General features: G+C 45.9%; 1 protein-coding gene across 1 annotated transcript in view; it reads right to left on the bottom strand.

Moving 5' to 3' along the window:
* The window catches only part of LOC139253699 (contactin-associated protein-like 5), a 1,150,822-nt gene that overhangs the window by 42,073 nt on the left and 1,094,097 nt on the right, over positions 1-14,652 (bottom strand). The window lies entirely within an intron of this gene.

The following is a 14,652-nucleotide window of genomic DNA, read 5'->3' as shown; positions in this document are numbered from 1 at the left end:
ACTCCCCACCCACCCTTTCCTCTAAAGACTGTCTGTCCCATCTGCGACAGAGGCTGTAATTCCCGTATTGGACTGTTCAGTCACATGAGAACTCACTTTAGGAGTGGAAGAATGTCTTCCTCGATTTCGAGGGACTGCCTTTGATGATGATGTGTGTGCACTAGGTCCATGCAGCAGAGCTGGTCTTCAGTCATCTTGAATAACCCTTGCCATTGGATCAAGACCTTGCTTTGTCAAGCTCGTATGGTGGCTGGTGTGCAACGGCCACCACACATTCAAAAAATCCATGCACAGTCGTCTTCCACCCTTCAATTTGCAGTTGGGGACCTGGAATATTAGGTCCTTCATTGAAACACCTGTGAACTCATTGAACTCATCCCTTTTTGGCGTGGAAGCAAGTCATCTTGACAAATCTTCTGCAATTTTTTGAGGATGTTTCCAGTAGAGTGGACAAGGGAGAACCAGTTGATGTGGTATATTTGGACTTTCAGAAGGCTTTCGACAAGGTCCCACACAAGAGATTAATGTGCAAAGTTAAAGCACATGGGATTGGGGATAGTGTGCTGACATGGATTGAGAACTGGTTGTCAGACAGGAAGCAAAGAGTAGGAGTAAATGGGGACTTTTCAGAATGGCAGGCAATGACTAGTGGGGTACCGCAAGGTTCTGTGCTGGGGCCCCAGCTGTTTACATTATACATTAATGATTTAGACGAGGGGATTAAATGTAGTATCTCCAAATTTGCGGATGACACTAAGTTGGGTGGCAGTGTGAGCTGCGAGGAGGATGCTATGAGGCTGCAGAGTGACTTGAATAGGTTAGGTGAGTGGGAAAATGCATGGCAGATGAAGTATAATGTGGATAAATGTGAGGTTATCCACTTTGGTGGTAAAAACAGAGAGACAGACTATTATCTGAATGTTGACAGATTAGGAAAAGAGGAGGTGCAACGAGACCTGGGTGTCATGCTATATCAGTCATTGAAGGTTGGCATGCAGGTACAGCAGGCGGTTAAGAAAGCAAATGGCATGTTGGCCTTCATAGCGAGGGGATTTGAGTACAGGGGCAGGGAGGTGTTATTACAGTTGTACAGGGCCTTGGTGAGGCCACACCTGGAGTATTGTGTACAGTTTTAGTCTCCTAACTTGAGGAAGGACATTCTTGCTATTGAGGGAGTGCAGCGAAGGTTCACCAGACTGATTCCCGGGATGGCGGGACTGACATATCAAGAAAGACTGGATCAACTGGGCTTGTATTCACTTGAGTTCAGAAGAATGAGAGGGGATCTCATAAAAACTTTTAAAATTCTGACGGGTTTAGACAGGTTAGATGCAGGAAGAATGTTCCCAATGTTGGGTAAGTCCAGAACCAGGGGTCACAGTCTAAGGATATGTGGTAAGCCATTTCGGACCGAGATGAGGAGAAACTTCTTCACCCAGAGAGTGGTGAACCTGTGGAATTCTCTACCCCAGAAAGTTGTTGAGGCCAATTCACCAAATATATTCAAAAAGGAATTAGATGTAGTCCTTACTACTAGGGGGCTCAAGGGGTATGGCGAGAAAGCAGGAATGGGGTACTGAAGTTGCACGTTCAGCCATGAACTCATTGAATGGCGGTGCAGACTCGAAGGGCCGAATGGCCTATTCCTGCACCTATTTTCTATGTTTCTATGTTTCTATCCTCGATTCGAGGGATCGCCTAAGAAGGAGATTCTTGAATCTCCTCCAGCCCCACAAATTCCCCTGAGATCCCAGTGTTCCTCCAAATCTGGCCTCTTGTGTAAACCCCCACTTCCCTCGCCCATGATTGGCGTCCATGTTTTCAGTCATTTAGGCCCTAAGATCTGCAATTCCGTCTACCTCTAAGGTGGACCTTAAAATCTACCTCTCTGACCAAGCTTTTCCTCACCTGTCCTAATGTTTGGCTCTGTGTCAATTTTTGTCTGATTATGCTCCTCTGAAACACCGTGTGACTGTTTATTGCGTTAAAGGCGCTATATAAATTCAAGTCTCCGTTGTTATTGTCAGCTGTGGCTCAGTGGGTAGCATTCGCACCTCTAAGTCAAAAGGTTGTGGGTTCAAGTCCCACTACAGGGACTTGAGCACAAAAAAATCTAGGTTGATATTGCAGTGTAGTGTTGAGGGAGCGCTGCACTGTCGGAGGTGCTGTCTTTTGGATGAAATGTTAAACCGAAGCCCCGTCTGTTCTCTCGGGTGGATGTAAAAGATCCCACGGCACTATTTTGAAGAAGAGCAGGGGAGTTATTTCTGGTGTCCTGGCCAATATTTATCGCTCAATCAACAGAACAAAAAAATACAGATTATCCGATCTTTATCACATTGCTGCTTTTGAGAGCTTGCTGTGCGCAAGTTGGCTGCCGCATTTCCCACATGACAGCAGTGACTAGACTCCTAGTACCCCATTGGCTGTAAAGTGCTTTGAGATATCCGGAGGTCGTGAAAGGCGCTATGAAAATCTAAGTAGTTCATTCTTTTTATAATTTAGCGTTAAGTTGATAATCAAGCAGTGAAGTAGCTTAATGCACCATATTATAGTAACGTAGGAACAGGAATAGGCCATTCAGCCCCTCGAGCATGTTCCCGTCATTCAATGAAATCATGGCTGATCTGCGACCTAACTCCATAAACCCGTCTTTGGCCCATATCCCTTAATACATTTGGTGAACAAAAAGCTATCAATCTCCGATTTAAAATCAACAATTGACCCAGCATCAACTGCCATTTGTGGAAGAGAGTTCCAAACGTCTACCAACCTTGTGTAGAAGTATTTCGAATTTCACTCCTGGCTCTAATTTTTAGACAATGCTCCTAGTCCTAGAATCTTTAACTGGTGGAAATAGTTTTTCTCGATCTACCCTTCTCCTTAACATTCTGAAACATTGGATCTGATCACCCCTTAACCTTCTAAATTCTAGGGAATACAGCCCTAATGTGTGTTATCCCTCCTCCTAACTTAACCCTTGAAGTCCGGGTATCATTGTGGTAAACCTACGTTGCACTCCCTCCGAGGCCAATATATCAATGGGTCACTGAATATACTGAAGAAGGAGATAGAAGATTTTTCAGCGAGTAAAGGGTTATGGGGAGCGGGCAGGGAAGTGGAGCTAAATCCATGATCAGATCAGCCATGATCTTATTGAATGGCGGGGCAGGCTCGAGGGGCCAAATGGCCTACTTCTGCTCCTATTTCTTATGGTCTTAAGTTCTTATATCCGTCCTAAGGTGTGGTGCTCAGAACTGCTTACAGTGCTCCAAGTGTGGTCTAGGTGTTTGTATATTATGCCAGAGAGTCTATCTCCCAGCTATCCATGTTGTGTGGAGACAGTTTAAAACTGAGGCAGATGATATCGGATGCATGAATGTCAGCACATGTAGGGCTTAGGGCCGATGTTGCCCTTAGTTGGCCGCACAGCTCTCTGAAGGTCCCGTGCAGCCGGCTTGCCAGCCTTTAAATAGAAAAACCGCACCCACGTGGTATTTTCAATCGGCCGCGGAGCCGGTTAAAGGGCCTATGAGGCCCCCACAAAAATTACAAGGGAACATTGCCGAGGGCAGAAGCCACGTTAATGGCATACTTGAGAATGGGAGAAAAAGAGAGTCGGCAAACGCGAAGCTTTCGGCACGACGATCCATTTTGTGCTCCTTGGATAGGTGCCCCTTTGACGGGAGTGCCAGGTTGTACAGGGTATTGGTGAGACCACACCTGGAGTGCTGCGTGCAGTTTTGGTCTTCTTATTTAAGGAGAGATAGAAACATAGAAAATAGGTGCAGGAGTAGGCCATTCGGCCCTTCGAGCCTGCACCACCATTCAATATGATCATGGCTGAACGTGCAACTTCAATACCCCATTCCTGCTTTCTCTCCATACCCCTTGATCCCTTTAGCTGTAAGGGTCACATCTAACTCCCTTTTGAATATATCTAACGAACTGGCCTCAACAACTTTCTGTGGTAGAGAATTCCACAGGTTCACAATTCTCTGAGTTTCTCCTCATCTCGGTCCTAAATGGCTTACCCCTTATCCTTAGACTGTGACCTCTGGTTCTGGACTTCCCCAACATCGGGAACATTCTTCTTGCATCTGACCTGCCCAATCCTGTCAGAATTTTATATGTTTCTATGAGATCCCCTCTCATTCTTCTAAATTCCAGTGAATATAAGCCTAGTCGATCCAGTCTTTCTTCATATGTCAGTCCTGCCATCCCGGGAATCAGTCTGGTGAACCTTCGCTGCACTCCCTCAATAGCAAGACTAACCTTCTTCAGATTAGGAGACCAAAACTGTACACAATATTCAAGGTGTGGCCTCAACAAGGCCCTGTAAAACTGCAGTAAGATCTCCCTGCTCCTATACTCAAAACCTCTCGCTATGAAGGCCAAAGTGTCATTTGCCTTCTTCACCGCCTGCTGTACCTGCATGCCAACTTTCAATGACTGATATACCATGACACCCAGGTCTCGTTGCAACTCCCCTTTTCCTAATCTGTCACCATTCAGATAATATTCTGCCTTCCTGCATTGGAGACAGTTCAGAGAAGGTTCACTAGGTTGATTCCGGAGATGAAGGTGTTGTCTTATGAAGATAGGTTGAGCAGGTTGGGGAGCAGGTAGGGAAGTGGAGCTGAGTCCATGATCAGATGAGCTATGATCTTATTGAATGGCAGAGCAGGCTCGATGGGCCAAATGGCCTACTCCTGCTCCTATTTCTTATGTTCTTATGTACTCATTGGAGTTTAGAAGAATGAGAGGTGATCTTATTGAAATATATGATACAAGGTAGCTGCAGAGAGGATGTTTCCACTTTTGGGGGATCTGGAACTAGGGGGCATAGTTTCAGAATAAGGGGCCGTCCATTTAAAATTGAAATGAGGAGGAATTTCTTCTCTCAGATGGTTGTAAATCTATGGAATTATCTGCCCCAGAGAGCTGTGGAGGCTGGGTCACTGAATATTTTTAAAGTGGAGAGAGATGTATTTTTGAACGATAAGGGAGTGAAGGGTTATGGGGAGTGGGCAGGGAAGTGGAACTGGGCACAAGATCAAGTCAGCCATGATTTTATTAAATGGCGGAGCAGGCTCGAGGGGCCAGGTGGCCTACTCCTGCTCCTATTTCTTATGTTGTAAAATTGAACCCTGCCCCTGCGCAAAACAAAATAAACAAACATCTTCCAATTCGTTGCCGCTCCTTGTGCTGCCTCCACACATCCTCATGCTCACTGTGCTGAAAAGTACCCGCAATAATAGAGCGGGATATCCAATTGGACAAATTCCTGCAACAACACTTCACCTGCTCCTATTACATTCCTGCCGTAGCGCCGTCCTTACCCAGGAATTTACTCACTTCTTGCAACCTGTTTCACGCAAAGGGCACGAGACCTGCGTTAAAAAAAGAGCAGGGCTGTTTCTCGGAGCGAACAGTCGCAGTGTTCGTGAGCCAGGAAACCAGGGCCCTGCAATTTTCCAAGTGACGCTGCCTGTCCACGACACTCTTTGCCGGGAAGCACCTGAACTGCTCTGCCTGTGCAGAAATGCATTCAGGATGTAATATATAGAGCGCCACCTAGTGGACTACTGCTCCACACAGTGGACTACTGTGGTACTGCAATTGCTGCTATAAATACAATAAAAGCATCATGTGACAAGGTCACCTGACAAGTTCCTGCCGAGCCAAACATGCGTGTGTTTGTGATGTCGTAAGGAATATATCACGCAGGAATCGTGATGTTCGGTGACGGGCGAAACCATGCGCGTAGGTGTGTCCCGTGACGCAGATACAGCTGCAAAACTCTATTAGCAAAGTCAAAAGTGAGGGGCTCAAGCTCTGGCTTGCCTGGATATTGCTGCCTGGTTTAGTCAAGCTGTGAAAGCTGCTGCAGGATTAAGGTTATCGCACAGTGCCATCTGCTGACAATAGGGAAACGACAGCCAAACTGCTCTGCTTCTTGCAAAGCCCAGAGCTAATCATTCAGTTCATGTAGTTTGGAATGAGTGATCATTAAGGCAAGTGATTTGTCATAGGAAAAAATGTAAAACATGCCAGGCGGCTGCAGGGGAAATCAGGAGATTACAGGTCTGACAGCTCACCTGCATAACACCAGCCATATTGTAGGTGAGAATGGAATGTGCAGCGCTACGATTTCATTGGCCAGACATGAACTGGGGGCAAGGGCTTAAGTGGCAACGCAGTGAGAACCGTAACGCTCGCATTATAATTTCACAGGGCTGGTCGGCTGTGAGCAGACAAGGCAAAAGGCAGCAACCAACGAGGCAGAAAATGGACACCAACAATCTGGACAGACACATCAGAGAATGGTTACAGTACAGAAAGAGGCTAGTCAGCCTGTCGAGCCCGTGCTGGCTCTCTGCAAGAGCACTTCAGCTAGTCCCACTTACCTCGCCTTTTCCCCGTAGCCCTGCAAAACATTTTCCTTCAAGTACTTATCCAATTTCCTTTTAAAAGTCACGATTGAAACTGCCTGCACCACTTTTTCAGGCAGTGCATTCCAAATCTTAACCACTTGCTGCATAAAAAAGTTTTTGTTCATATCGCCCCTGGTTCTTCTGTCAATCACTGTATATCTGTGTCTTCTGGTTCTCTCTATCCACTCTGTCTAGATTGCTCATGATATTGAACATCGCTAACAAATCTCTCAACCTTCTCTGCTTCAAGGAGAACAACTCCAGCTTCTCCGGTCTATCCACATAACTGAAGTCCCTCATCCCTGGAATCATTTTTGTAAATCTTTTCTGCACCTTCTCTAAGGCCTTCACATCCTTCCTAAAGTGTGGGGTTCAGAATCGGAAACAATATTCCAGTTGAGGCTGAACCAGTTTTTTAAACAGGGTTCATCATAATTTTCTTGCTTGTATTGTCCTTGAAGTAACACAACAGGAAGCAGAAAGCAGCATTCAGAATGGGGTCAACAGGAAGCTGGTCTCAGTTGAGCTGCTGTGTGTGGGCCAGGACCAAGTGACACCAAATCATCTCCTTTAAAGGTGAAGAAAGGTGAGTGGGTTCAAGGCTGTCCTCGAGCACCTGCTTGCAGCAAGCATCGGAGTGGCAGTGACAGAGATATAAAGAAAGAATTTGCTTTCATATAGCACCTTTCATATCCTCCCAAGGGATTTGCAGGATCTTGCAGAGATATTGTTGGTGATAGTTCTCCAGCGATTTGAGGCGTCTACTCTATATGCTCCACATCTCCGAGCCATACAGGAGGGTGGGTATCACTACAGCCCTGTAGACCATAAGCTTGATGCCGGATTTGAGGGCCTAGTCTTCGAACACTCTCTTCCTCAGGCGACCAAAGGCTGCGCTGGCACACTGGAGGCGATGTTGGACGTTCTTGACCAGTCCAACATCCCCAGCATCGAAGCACTGACCACACTCGACCTAGCTCCTTTGGGCGGGCCACATCGTCCGCATGCTCGACTCAAGACTCCCGAAGCAAGTGCTCACTTCGGAACTCCTACACGGCAAGCAAGCCCCAGGTGGGCAGAGGAAACATTTCAAGGACATGCTCAAAGCCTCCTTGATAAAGTGCAACATCCCCACCGGCACCTGGGAATCCCTGGCCAAAGACCGCCCGAAGTGGAGGAAGAATATCCGGGAGGGCGTTGATCACCTTGAGTCTCGTCGCCGAGAGCATGCAGAAAACAAGCGCAGGTACCGGAAGGAGCGTGCGGCAAACCAGACTCCCCACCCACCCTTTCCTTCAACCACTGTCTGTCCCACTTGTGACAGAGACTAATTCCCATATTAGACTGTTCAGTCACTTGAGAACTCACTTTTAGAGTGGAAGCAAGTCTTCCTCAATTTCAAGGGACTGCCTATGATGATGATTTCATTTCCTCAGAATGCCCTGAAGTGCTTCGCCTTGAAGTGTTGATTTGGAAGCAACTTAGGCAGTCAATTGCGCACAACAAGGACCCTCAAAAAATAGAGCTAAATGTTCAGTTAATCTGTTTTTGTTGGTGTTGATTGAGGGGTAAATGTTGGTACCAGGAGAATTCCTGTAGCGCCACGGGATCTTTGATGTCCAGCTGAACGTAGACTTAACCTCGGTTTAATGTCCCGTCCGAAAGACAGCGTCTTCAACAACGCAGCACTCCCTCAGCTCGACCAACCAACCAACGCTAGATCTGGCTGGACTGCATCAAGCTCTATCGGGCCTCAGTCTCCTTTGCCAGAGCCATCCACTACTCCAAGATCATCCAAGCTGCAAAGATAACCCACAGCTTCCCATCTCCTAAACACTTCTCTCCTGCTCCTCCGCCCTCACCTCTAACTACAAGTGAAAAGGGTTCAAAGACCATCCAATCAACTGCCTCTGCTGCTCCCCTCACTTCAACCTTGCCCATCAATCCAAATCTCCCTCTGGACCCCCTACCTAGTCCTGATATAGGGACAGAAAAGCCAGAGACAAATTTCTAACAGGCGTTAGGCCCCACATTTACATATTCAAAGGGCGATGCCTAAAAAAAGAGGCGGCACGAATTTAGCATTGCTTCGGTTAATAGTGCTAATGCGTAACCTATTTTCACAAAAGTCCAAGCCCCTCCCCCTCCTTCCCCAACGCCCTTGTCCAGCACCAGGCTGCCCAGCCAGTAAAGAATGCTGGAACTCTGGGAATTAACCCTTTGTGATCTGAAACTGACCATGTCAAAAACATATTGGGGCAAAATTTTCTGTGGAGCTCTCCGCGTTCTCCCGCCATGCCCGTGGCAGAAGAGCGACGGAAACGCTGGAGGAAAGGCTGGAACTTTTACCCGACTATAACCCAAGGCAATATTCCTCAGAGTGGATGGCGAAGCATAACAATACATTTAATGTGTTATTGAAAAGAAAAGAAAGTCTTGGATTTATATAGCGCCTTTCACGACCACCGGACATCTCAAAGCGCTTTACAGCCAATGAAATACTTTTTGAAGTGAAGTCACTGTTGCAATGCAGAAAACGCGGCAGCCAATTTGTGCACAGCAAGCTCCCACAAACAGCAACGTGATAATGACCAGATAATTAGTTTTTTTGTTATGTTGATTGAGGGATAAATTTGGCCATGACATTGGGGACAACTCCCCTGCTCTTCTTCGAAATAGTGCTGTGAGATTTTTTACGTCCACTTGCGAGAGCAGATGGGGCCTTGGTTTAACTTCTCATCCAAAAGACGGTACTTCCGACAGTACATCATCATCATAGGCAGTCCCTCGGAATCGAGGAAGACTTGCTTCCACTCTTAAAATGAGTTCTTAGGTGGCTGAACAGTCCAATATGAGAACCACAGTCTGTCACAGGTGGGACAGATAGTCGTTGAGGGAAAGGGTGGGTGGAACTGGTTTGCCCGCACGCTCTTTCCGCTGCTGCGCTTGATTTCTGCATGCTCTCGGCGACGAGACTCCCGGGTGCACTTTCTCGACTTAGGGCGGTCTTTGGCCAGGGACTCCCAGGTGTCAGTAGGGGTGCTGCACTTTATCAGGGAGGCTTTGAGGGTGTCCTTGTAACGTTTCCGTTGCCCACCTTCGGTTTGTTTGCCGTGAAGGAGTTCCGAGTAGAGAGCTTGCTTTGGGAGTCTCGTGTCTGGCATGCGAACAATGTGGCCTGCCCAACGGAGCTGAGTGTCTGGAGTGTCAGCCTAGTTTGTGTGTTCATGACTCTGGAGCGGGACTTGAACCCACAACCATTTGACTCAGAGGCGAGAGAGTGCTACCCACTGAGTCACTAGCTGGAGACGCTCAGCAGGTCAGGAGAGGTGAAAGGGCAGGTTTCATGTCTCTAGCGCTCACATAGGAAAGAGCAGGACAAAGAGTAGTGTCTGTTGGTAGAAATATAGAGCAGGTGTCAAGGAAGGAACTGATTCCATATTAAGGTTTTACTCTCACCTGATGCTTCCTTAAGCCCAGCTTTAAAAACAGACTCTTTAAACCTGTGTAAAATATCAACTCCCACATATGCCAACCCTGTGATATGTCTGCGAGTCTGCAACATTAGTGTAGTGCTGCTATTGACAGTTTTGGTTTATGAAAGTGCACTTGAAACTGAACATAACATAAGAACATAAGAATTAGGAACAGGGGTAGGCCATCTAGCCCCTCGAGCCTGCTCCGCCATTCAACAAGATCATGGCTGATCTGGCCGTGGACTCAGCTCCACTTACCCGCCCGCTCCCCGTAACCCTTAATTCCCTTATTGGTTAAAAATCTATCTATCTGTGACTTGAATACATTCAATGAGCTAGCCTCAACTGCTTCCTTGGGCAGAGAATTCCACAGATTCACAACCCTCTGGGAGAAGAAATTCCTTCTCAACTCGGTTTTAAATTGGCTCCCCCGCATTTTGAGGTTGTGCCCCCTAGTTCTAGTCTCCCCGACCAGTGGAAACAACCTCTCTGCCTCTATCTTGTCTATCCCTTACATTATTTTAAATGTTTCTATAAGGTCCCCCCTCATCCTTCTGAACTCCAACGAGTAAAGACCCAGTCTACTCAATCTATCATCATAAGGTAACCCCCTCATCTACGGAATCAGCCTCGTGAATCGTCTCTGTACCCCCTCCAAAGCTAGTATATCCTTCCTTAAGTAAGGTGACCAAAACTGCACGCAGTACTCCAGGTGCGGCCTCACCAATACCCTATACAGTTACAGCAGGACCTCCCTGCTTTTATACTCCATCCCTCTCGCAATGAAGGCCAACATTCCATTCGCCTTCCTGATTACCTGCTGCACCTGCAAACTAACTTTTTGGGATTCATGCACAAGGACCCCCAGGTCCCTCTGCACTGCAGCATGTTGTAATTTCTCCCCATTCAAATAATATTTCCTTTTACTGTTTTTTTTCCCAAGGTGGATGACCTCACACTTTCCGACATTGTATTCCATCTGCCAAACCTTAGCCCATTCGCTTAACCTATCTAAATCTCTTTGCAGCCTTTCTGTGTCCTCTACACAACCCGCTTTCCCACTAATCTTTGTGTCATCTGCAAATTTTGTTACACTACACTCAGCCCCCTCTTCCAGGTCATCTATGTATATTGTAAACAGTTGTGGTCCCAGCACCGATCCCTGTGGCACACCACTAACCACCGATTTCCAACCCGACAAGGACCCATTTATCCCGACTCTCTGCTTTCTGTTCGCCAGCCAATTCTCTATCCATGCTAATACATTTCCTCTGACTCCGCGTACCCTTATCTTCTGCAGTAACCTTTTGTGTGGCACCTTATCGAATGCCTTTTGGAAATCTAAATACACCACATCCATCGGTACACCTCTATCCACCATGCTCGTTATATCCTCAAAGAATTCCAGTAAATTAGTTAAACATGATTTCCCCTTCATGAATCCATGCTGCGTCTGCTTGATTGCACTATTCCTATCTAGATGTCCCGCTATTTCTTCCTTAATGATAGTTTCAAGCATTTTCCCCACTACAGATGTTAATCTAACTGGCCTATAGTTACTTGCCTTTTGTCTGCCCCTTTTTTAAACAGAGGCGTTGCATTAGCTGTTTACCAATCCACTGGTACCTCCCCAGAGTTCAGAGACTTTTGGTAGATTATAACGAATGCATCTGCTTTGTGCACTTGAAACTGGGCTTAAACAATATTATATTTCCTATTGGAGCCCTTGCAACCCACGGAGAGCAAAGTCTTCCACCTCATCAGTCTGAACAGGATTTGGAGCAAGATCTCAGAGGTGAGAGGCGAGTGCTCTAAGCTATCGCAAGACCTTTTTTTCTATAATTAGCATCTAGGGAGTATAGTATTTCAAGCACTGTTAACGTCCCTGAGAAAAATGTGTCAAGTTTGGATTTCATTGGAGAGTTTTCTAATTGGAAGAATGCTAACTCTCCATCAATTGGCATTTGGAACGGACACAATGTAGTGGATGGACGCATCATGTCAAGGCACAGATAAACTCTACAGGAACAGGCATCCCATTAGATAATGACAGAACATGGCTTGTGGCACCTTTGGAGATTTCTCTGGTACACACATCAAGTTACAGGAAAGCTCATGATCAAGATTGTGGAGAAAATCCTGTCTATTCTTCCATTTCTGAAAATTTGTAGTCATAGAATCATACAACTAGGAAGGAGGCCATTCAGCCCATCGTGCCTATGCAGGCTCTTTGAAAGAGCTATCTGATTAGTCTTGCTGCCCTGCTCTTTCCCCATAGTGCTTTCAATGTTTTTAGATAAGATTACCTCAGAGTGCTGTGGATGCTGTGTCGTTGAGTATATTCAAGGCTGAGATCGATAGATTTTTGGACTCTCGGGAAATCAAAGGATTTAAGGCGGGAAATAAGGCGGGAAAGTGGAGTTGAGGTCGAAGATCAGCCATGATCTTATTGAATGGTGGAGCAGGCTTGAGCAGGCAGGAGTAAGGCCAGCTCCTGCTTCTAATTGTTATGTTCTTACCTTACGTTGCTAACCTGAACGTTATTAGTTTGAAACTTTCCTCCTAATTTAAGGAAACCTTTTACTTCTGTGTAAACTTAGAGGACTTGTTCTAGTCTCCATATTATAAAAAGGATATAGAGACACTGGAGAAGGCGCAAAAAAAGATTTATGAGAATTATCCCAGGACTGAGAGGTTATAACCTATCCGGAAAGATTGAACAGGTTGGGGCTCTTTACTCTAGGAAAGAGAATGCTGAGGGGGTGACCTGATACCACAGAAAGTAGTTGAGGCCAATTCACTAAATATATTCAAAAGGGAGTTAGATGTAGTCCTTACTACTAGGGGGATCAAGTGGTATGGTGAGAAAGCAGGAAGGGGGTACTGAAGTTGCATGTTCAGCCATGAACTCATTGAATGGCGATGCAGGCTAGAAGGGCCGAATGGCCTACTCCTGCACCTATTTTCTATGTTTCTATGTTTCTATGATAGAGGGTCTTTATGAGCTTTAAGATTATGAAAGGATTCGATAGAGTAGACATAGAGAAGAATTTGTGGGGGAGACCAAAACTAGGGGTCGTAAATATAAGATAGTCACTAATAAATCCAGTAGGAAATTCAAGAGAGTGTTTCGGATGTGGAACTCACTACCACAGGGAGTAGTTGAGGTGAATAGCATAGATGGGTAGCTAGCTGGCTACAAGACAGAAAGCAGACTATGGAGGTAAAGGATAGCTATTCAGAGTGGCAAATGGTGAAAAGTGGGGTCCCACAAGAATCAGTGCTGGGACCAATGTTGTTCACAATTTATAATAACGATTCAGACTTTGGAATCTAAAACACAATTTCTAAATTTGCGGATGACACCAAATCCGAGGGGGCGGGGGTTGGGGGGGTGGGAAGGTGGAAGAGTCAAAACTAGGGAATGGTAACATAGTAATTATGTTACTGGACTAGTAAACCAGAGGCCTAGACTAATAATCCAGAGACGTGAGTTCAAATCCCACCACGGCAGCTGGGGGAATTTAAATTTCAGTTAATTAAATAAATCTGGAATTAACGGTAACGGTGACCATGAAACTACCGGATTGTCGTGAAACACGTCTGGTTCACTCATGTCCTTTAGGGAAGGAAATCTGCGGTCTTCACCCAGTTTGGCCTAAATGGGACTCCAGACCCACAGCAATTGTGGTTGACTCTTAACTGCCCTCTAAAATGGCCTAGCGAGCCATTCAGTTGTACCAAACCACGACAACAAAAGTCGCTGTAGGAGCACCTTCACCACACGGACTGCAGCGGTTCAAGAAGGCAGCTTACCATTACGTTCTCAAAGGCAGTTAGGGATGGGCAATAAATGCTGGCCTTGCCAGCAACTCCCACATCCATGAATGAATTAAAAAAATACTGAGGAAGTCTGCAACAAATTACAAGAAGATAAACTTGTATAATTGGGCATATACTTGGAAAATAAGAATCTAAATGAGGTAGAGGAGCAAAGAGATCTCGGACTACAAATACACAAATCACTAAATGTAGCGACACAGGTTAATAAGGCCATACAAAAAGCAAACCAAGCACTAGGATTTATTTCTAGAGGGATAGAATTGAAAAATAGAGAACTTATGCTAAACTTGTATCAAACCTTGGTTGGACCACACTTGGAGTGCTGAGTACAATTCTTATTGCCATATTATAAAAATGATATAGAGGCACTAGAGTGGGTGTGAAAAAGATTATAGCTATCAGGAAAGGATAAACAGGATAGGTCTCTTTTCTCTTGAAAAGAGAAGGCTGAAGGGTGACCAAATAGAGGTCTTTAAAATGATGAAAGGTTTTGATAGAGTAGACACAGAGAGAATGTTTCCACTTGGGGGAAGAGCAAAGCTAGAGGCCATCAATATAAGATAGTCACCATTAAAATCAAATAAGGAATTCGGAAGAAATGTCTTTACCCAGACTGTGGTGAGAATGTGGAACTCGCTACCACAGAGAGTGGTTGAGGCGAATAGTATAGATGCATTTAAGGGGAAGCTACAGTAGACACCTCAAATCGTTGTAGAAATACCACCAACACTGCCTCTGCAAAATCCTGCAAATTCCCTGGGAGGATAGATTCACCAACGTCAGTGTTCTCGATCAGGCCAACATCCCCAGCATCGAAGCAAGGACCACACTCAACCAGCTCCGTTGGGCGAGCCACATCGCCCGCATGCCCGACACGAGACTCCCAAAGCAAGCGC

The sequence above is a fragment of the Pristiophorus japonicus genome, chromosome 3, assembly GCF_044704955.1.
Source record: "Pristiophorus japonicus isolate sPriJap1 chromosome 3, sPriJap1.hap1, whole genome shotgun sequence".
NCBI classification, from domain to species: Eukaryota; Metazoa; Chordata; class Chondrichthyes; family Pristiophoridae; genus Pristiophorus; species Pristiophorus japonicus.
Note: the sequence above shows the minus strand (reverse complement) of the source record. Positions and strands in the feature narration are given on the sequence as shown.